Genomic DNA, 7620 nt, shown 5'->3' with positions numbered 1-7620 from the left:
GCGAAAATGATGATGATAGTGATGACGATGATAATAATAATGATGCTAAAGGTGCCTACGGGATATTATACTTACATGTGCCTATGAAGGGCTATAATGACACCCCGAGCTTATAACGCCGGGTAGGATATATGTATATGAATATGTATAAAGTATGTATACGATTACGAAATGCGCGCACACCTCTGCAGATGGTACGGATAACCCTGAAGCCTTAGTAGGGCCAGGTATGAGTAACCTTGAGCCTTGGTTGGCCAAGTATGTATGAAACACCGATCCTATAAGGTCGGGTATGCTATGTAAAATGCTATGTATATGAAATGACTAAATATATAATATGAATATGAATGTGATAAAACTATGTATAAGAATACGAAATAAGGATATGTATACGAATATGAGCACAAGTATGGTACGAGTACTATCATGGAATACGGATGATGACGTAGGTGTATAAATACGTATGAAAAATGGAAAGTCCTACGAAAGGCAGGTAAGCGCTATGACGATGATATTATTGTCTCCCCCTCTTATGCTATTTCATATGTTGTTCATGATGCTTATTTATTGATGTTTCTCATGCTTGACATACTCTGTACATTCTTCGTACTGACGTCCTTTTGTTTGTGGACGCTGCGTCATGCCCGCAGGTGCACAGGGAGACAGACTTGATCCATAGCTGCCTATTCGGAGATTACATAGAGAGCTCCATTTCCTTCGGATACATATCTTGTGGGTACTCATTCTTTTGTGTATATAATTATGGGCATAGCGGGGTCCTGTCCCGCTAATGTGATATGTTATACTCTTAGAGGCTCGTAGACATGTGTGTGTGTGGGTAGATGTGTTCGGCCTTGTCGGCCTATGTTTTGTATATCATTTTGTCGGCCACGTTGTCCCATGTACATTGATGTGGCATAGATGCCTATGATGATATAAATGTGTTGTTGTCCAAATGGGACTAGTTGACGAATAAATGGAAATGCATGTATAATTATGTGGCTCACCTAGATGTAAGCATAAGTGTAAGCTAAGAGGGTGCCTGGGTGGGCTAGCACCGGGTGCTCGCCACGGCCCCGAGTCGGGTCGTGACATTAAGTATGGTGGTCACTCGTCAATAATTTTTGTTCATGAAACAACCATCAGCTGTATTATTAGCAACTGACTACGTCACTGGATCTAGCCCTCGGTAGAACTTGTCCATTAATATTTGATTCGAAAAACCATGATTCGGGCTCTTCTGCAAATACTCCTTGAATCTCTCCCAGGCTTCATATAGTTGTTCCCCCAGTCACTGTTTAAATTCACATATCTTGTCACGAATTTCAGCCTTCTTTCTAGGGGGGTACCACTTTGTGAGAAAAGCAGCTGCCATCTCTGCCCATGATGTAATCGAATTCGGGGCAGCTTCTCAAACCATGTTCTAGCCTCTCCAGCTAAGGAATATTTGAATAGACTCAACCGAATAGCATCTTGTGGAACATTTTTCTGGATGTGATTAGCACACACATCCACAAAATTCTGTAAATGACGTTGAGGGTCATTCTCGGTAGAGTTCCGAAAGTATCCCTCAAGTTTCAACAACTGGTATAGAGAGGAGTCAATTTTCATAGTAGCACTCCAACTCAAGGCTGAACAATAGCATATGCATAGTCCTCCTCTGGAACAAGATCAGCGAAAATATTCTCATCATCTGATTCATTCGCCTGATTGTTCAACCGATTCCCCGGGTTACCAGCACGTTGATTTTGCTGATTTTGATTCATGTTCACCTGGTTTACACAGAGTAGCAAACAAGGTGTGATGGAATAAGCAAAATACTTCAATCAAAGCAAACACTATTTAGTAATTTCAAAACCATATTCCCCGGCAACGGCGCCAAAATTTGATACGGTCAAATTACACCTATTAATAGTATAACGTGGACGTTGTCAAATATAGTAACCCAACAAGGTTGGGGTCGAATCCCACAGGGAATATGGTGTGAAAAGGTTACTATAGTCGTAGGATGATAAGTTTTAGGTCTAATGTCTTAATCCGATGATTTTGGTAATAGTTGGTTTTTCTATAACTAATTTCTATCTACTTGCTTTGGTGGAAATTTGTGGTAAAAGAAACTAAGGTTGTGTCCCCGTTAGATAGGGTGTATGATCATGGGTATTGCTCTTGATATACTTCTAATGGATCATTGTATGAATGCACTTAATCTCTATATGAATCTCTACCATTTCCCAATAAATAAAGATTACCTCTTTCAATGATTTTCCCAAATATAAGAAAGTAACTATGAAGAACTATTAATCATGCCAAGTAAATTCTTCTTATTCCTAAGTGAATTTATTAAACAAAGTTGAAAGCTTTGAGTCCTTGTTATTTATTTTTACCAACCCTAATTATTTTCCTAAATAAATCACCGTTTATGGCTTTAATCAATGTTTGCAACCATTAATTATGAATGAAGAATGATGAATAAATAAACCCTAATAATCCATTATGTGTATATCAATCGCAAACCCAATCACAAAACACCCATCATTGGGTTCACAACCCTAGTAAGGGAATTTAGCTACTCATGACAGAGAACAAGAAATAAGAAATTGAAGAATTCATAATTGCTTACTTTGAAAGGAAAGAGGAATTGATAATACTTGAATTGATGTTTGACCCTTAAAAAACAAGAGAGTATTTAATGTTCTAAGTCAAGAGACAAAAATATAATCACTGATAACTATTAAAACCCTACAATGACTATTTATAGGTTCTGAAAACATGAAAGTTGCAGATTTGCACTTTGGTCCCGTCGATACGAAATACGGTCCGTAAAGTGAAATACGGACCGTAAAGTCGTTTACGACCAAGTCGTCCTTCCATTTGTGAGCAACTTTGATCTTTTGAAATACTGACCGTAAAGTGGTTTATGGCCCGTAAACTGCCCAGTCGTCTTTCAACTTCCAAAACTCTGACTTTCTACCAAATGCTCGAATGGTTAAATACGCTTTGAAATATGGACCGTAAACTGAAATACGGTCCGTAAACTGAGTTCGTAAATCACCATGTCCTCAGCCTGCCTTTCTTGTTCTGTTATTCTTTAATACGGCCCGTATTTGAGAATATGGACCGTAAACTGACTTTACGGCCACTTCTGCACTTTCAACTGTTTCCATTCCGGATCTGTTCCGTTTCCTGAAAACCACTAAAAACCACGTAAAATCACATAGACTTGCTTAAATCCCGAGAGAAAATAAAAGATTAGTGAGGTCAAGTAAAACTTATAGCAGAAAAGCATCGATTTGTGGCGTAAAATAACGCCACATCAACACTCAGGCCAGTCGGCGACTAGTGCACCTCCAAGATTTGTAGCTAGGATATTTGACCGCTCCATTCCTTCAGGACAGGGTCAGAGTTCGAGAGCTTCAGGTTCTCAGTTTGGGGGTGATCATAGTCAGAGGAGACCACCAGTGCCGCGATGTAGCCGGTGCGGTAAATTACATTCGGGGCCATGTCGCCAGGGCATAGATGCTTGCTATGTTTGTGGACAGACTGGGCACTTGATGCGTGATTGTCCCTCGAGGTATGGTAGAGGTGGGGTTCAGCCCACAGGATCAGCAGTTGGTTCCTCTTCAGTGCGCCCGGTAGGGCAGATTCCTCAGATCCTAGCAGGTCAAGGTAGAGGCAGAGGGGGAGCACCTACTTCAGGTGTCACTCAGCCCCATATGTATGCTTTAGCCGGACGACGGGATCTTGAGTCCTCCTCGGATGTGGTTACAGGTATATTATCCGTATTTGCCCATGATGTGTATGCATTGATAGATCCGGGTTCTACGCTATCTTATATTACTCCGTATGTTGCTGGTCGTATTTGGGTGAAACCTGAGCCAATTAAACCTTTTGAGGTATCTACTCCGATTGGTGATCCCGTGATAGCTAGACAAGTGTATAAAAATTGTGTAATTGTGATATGCGACCGCCAGACTAAAGCTGATTTAGTTGAGCTGGAGATGTTCGATTTCGATGTGATTATGGGTATTTATTGGTTGGCCTCATGTTATGCTAATGTTGACTGCCGAATGAAAGTAGTTCGATTTCAATTTCTGGGAGAGCCCGTGCTTGAATGGAAGGGTAATACAGCATCCCCAAGAGGTAGGTTTATTTCCTACCTTAAGGCAAGAAAGATGATTGCTAAGGGCTATATTTATCACTTAGTCCGAGTTCATGATACCGAAGCAAAGTCGCCCAATTTCCAATCCGTTCCGGTAGTGAATGAATTTCCGAATGTATTTCCAGATGAACTTTCAGGTTTTCCCCCGGAAAGAAAGATTGATTTCGCTATTGATGTATTGCCGGACACCAAGCCTATTTCTATTCCTCCTTACCGAATGGCTCCGGCAGAATTGAAAGAATTAAAGGCATAGTTGAAAGATTTGCTTGAGAAAGGGTTTATTAGACCTAGTTCATCACCGTGGGGTGCACCAGTCCTATTTGTGAGAAAGAGAGATGGTTCCTTGTGAATGTTCATCGATTATAGGCAGTTGAATAAGTTGACGATAAAGAACAAATATCCTCTCCCAAGGATTGATGATTTGTTTGATCAATTACAAGGTGCCAAGTGGTTTTGCAAAATAGACTTGAGGTCAGGTTATCACCAAGTGAGAGTTAAAGAAGAAGATATTCCCAAAACAGCTTTCAGAACGAGATATGGCCATTATGAATTCCGGGTGACGTCGTTTTGGATTAACCAACGCTCCGGCAGTGTTCATGAATTTGATGAATAATGTATTCAGGCATCTCTTGGATTTATTCGTAATAGTATTCATTGACGATATTCTGGTATACTCTCGCACAGAATCAGAACATGCAGATCATTTACGTAATGTTCTTGGAATTCTTCGAACCCGAGAATTGTATGCTAAATTTTCAAAGTGCGAGTTTTGGCTGAATTCTGTGACATTCTTAGGTCATGTTATTTCAGCTGATGGCATTCAAGTTGATACTCAGAAAATTGAAGCCGTGAAGACTTGGCCAAGGCCTACGAGGCCCACAGAAGTTCATAGTTTTCTGGGATTGGCAGGATACTATAGAAGGTGCATAGAAGGATTTTCTCCTATTTCAGCTTCATTGACAAAGCTAACCCAAAAGTCAGCTAAGTTTGAGTGGAATGATGCTTATGAATGCAGCTTCCAAGAGTTGAAGGACAGATTAACCTCAGCCCCAGTCTTGACACTCCCAGAAGGGACAGATGGCTATGTTGTATATTGTGATGCTTCCGGTGTTGGGTTAGGATGTGTGTTAATGCAGCACGGTAAAGTCATTGCTTATGCTTCGAGGCAGCTGCGGAAACATGAAAAGAGCTACCCAACTCATGATCTCGAATTGGCTGCAGTTATTCATGCATTAAAAATGTGGAGACATTACTTGCATGGCGTGCATGTTGATATCTATACAGATCACAAGAGTCTTCAATACATTTTTAAACAAAAGGAGTTGAATCTGCGGCAGAGGCAGTGGTTAGAATTATTGAAAGATTATGATGTGAGTATTTTATACCACCCTGGAAAGGCAAATGTAGTAGCTGATGCGCTTAGCCGCCGATCGATGGGCAGCCTATGTGAAGTTTCTCCAGAAAATAAAGAATTAATTCATGAGCTCCACCAACTAGCTAATCTTGGAGTACATCTAATTGATTCAGGTAGTACAAGAATTGGCATTAAAAATCCCACAGTTTCGTCCTTGAATATGGAAGTGAAAAAGCATCAATATGAAGATCCTCAGTTGAGCCGTTACAGAGACACATTTCATGAAAAAGAGAAGTCTCCATTTGAATCTTCTATCGATGGAATTCTTAGATACCGAGGTAGGCTATGTGTTCCGAATGTTGCAGAATTGCACCGTCGAATTCTAGAAGAAGCTCATTATTCTCGGTATTTTATTCACCCAGGTGCAACGAAGATGTATCATGATCTCAGGTTGATATATTGGTGGGATGACATGAAGAGAGACATAGCAGAATTTGTAGCACAATGTCCAAACTGCTAGCAAGTGAAAATCGAACATCAAAAGCCAGGAGGATTATTGCAACTAATGGAAATCCCTACTTGGAAATGGGAAGTGATCACCATGGATTTTATTGTGGGGTTACCTCATTCCCGAGGCAAGTATGATTCCATATGGGTGATCGTGGACAGATTCACGAAAGCAGCTCATTTTCTTCCCGTTAGAACCACATACTTAGCAGAAGATTATGCAAGGCTGTATCTCAAGGAGACTGTGCGAGTCCATGGTATTTTGATATCCATTATCACAGATAGAGGAGCGCAATTTACAGCCAAGGTCTAGAAATCTTTCCAAGAAGGTCTAGGTACTCAAGTAAAGCTTAGCACGACATTTCATCCGCAAGTTGATGGGCAAGCCGAACGTAGTATTCAGACCTTGGAAGATATGCTACGGGCATGTGTACTAGATTTCGGTGGTAGTTGGGATGATCACTTACCTCTTATTGAGTCTGCATACAACAATAGCTATCATTCTAGTATTCAAATGGCTGCGTATGAAGCTTTATATGGAAGGAAGTGTAGGTCCCCAATTGGATGGTTTGAAATAAGAGAAGTACTGCTAATAGACCCTGATTTGATTCAACAAGCAATAGAAAAAGTCAAGGTGATCCGAGATCGATTATTGACAGCCCAAAGTCGCCAAAAATCTTATGCGGACAACCGCCGGCGAGACTTAGAATTTCAAGTTGATGATTGGGTATTCTTAAAGGTGTCACCAATGAAAGGAGTGATGAGATTTGGTAAGAAAGGAAAGTTAAGTCCTCGATACATTGGACCCTATAATATTATCCGTAAGGTGGGTCAAGTAGCTTATGAATTGGACTTGCCTCTAGAACTTGAATCAGTCTATCCAGTTTTCCATGTCTCAATGCTCCGCAAGTGTGTTGGAGATCCTACAAGAATTGTTCCAATAGATTATGTTCAAGTGACAGAAAAGCTAGTCTATGAAGAATTGCCTGTTGCCATATTAGACAGGCAAGTACGGAGACTTCGAAATAAGGAAATGGGCTCAATTAAAGTTTTATGGCGAAATAACAACCGAGAAGAAATGACTTGGGAAGCAGAAGAGAGTATGAAATCCAAATACCCGCACTTATTTCAGCCCCCAGAAGAGATCCACGATGAAACATCGAGATTTTAAGGTATGTATGTTTTCTTTTTATGCATAATGGTCGTGTGTGGCCAACTTATAGTGCTATTGTGTTGTGGTCCTGTGAGGTAATGTTATTATGGGCTGTTGTGATAGAATGGTAGTGCCATATTACAGGGGAAACTCTGGACAAATTTTCGTAGAATTCCCGAGTGCTTAACATTCGAGGACGAATGTTCCAAAAGGGGGGAAGAATGTTACACCCTGGAAAAAAATTTCCCGTTAACATATAGTGAATAGACTAACAAAAGGAACGACGTATACGATGTTTTTGTAAGTAAGAAATAACATTTGATGATTCTAAATGATATTTCAAAGACGTTTGAGGTAGGAGACGAAAGTTGTTAAGGAAAACAAGATATATGTTGTGTGTCGGGCAAGATTTATGAGTATCGAATTAATGATGGCTTAATGATGTTT

The 7620-nt window shown here is 40.4% G+C and overlaps 1 non-coding gene across 1 annotated transcript; it reads left to right on the top strand.

Annotated features, from left to right (window-relative positions):
- The first annotated feature begins 1220 nt into the window (after positions 1–1220).
- LOC132634413 (small nucleolar RNA R71) lies at positions 1221–1326 on the top strand. Its single transcript, XR_009580140.1, has one exon. It is a non-coding gene; the product is annotated as a small nucleolar RNA R71 (small nucleolar RNA).
- The last annotated feature ends 6294 nt before the right edge of the window (positions 1327–7620 follow it).

This window comes from Lycium barbarum, chromosome 3, assembly GCF_019175385.1.
Source record: "Lycium barbarum isolate Lr01 chromosome 3, ASM1917538v2, whole genome shotgun sequence".
Lineage (NCBI taxonomy): Eukaryota > Viridiplantae > Streptophyta > Magnoliopsida > Solanales > Solanaceae > Lycium > Lycium barbarum.
This window is presented reverse-complemented; position numbering and strand designations above follow the sequence as displayed.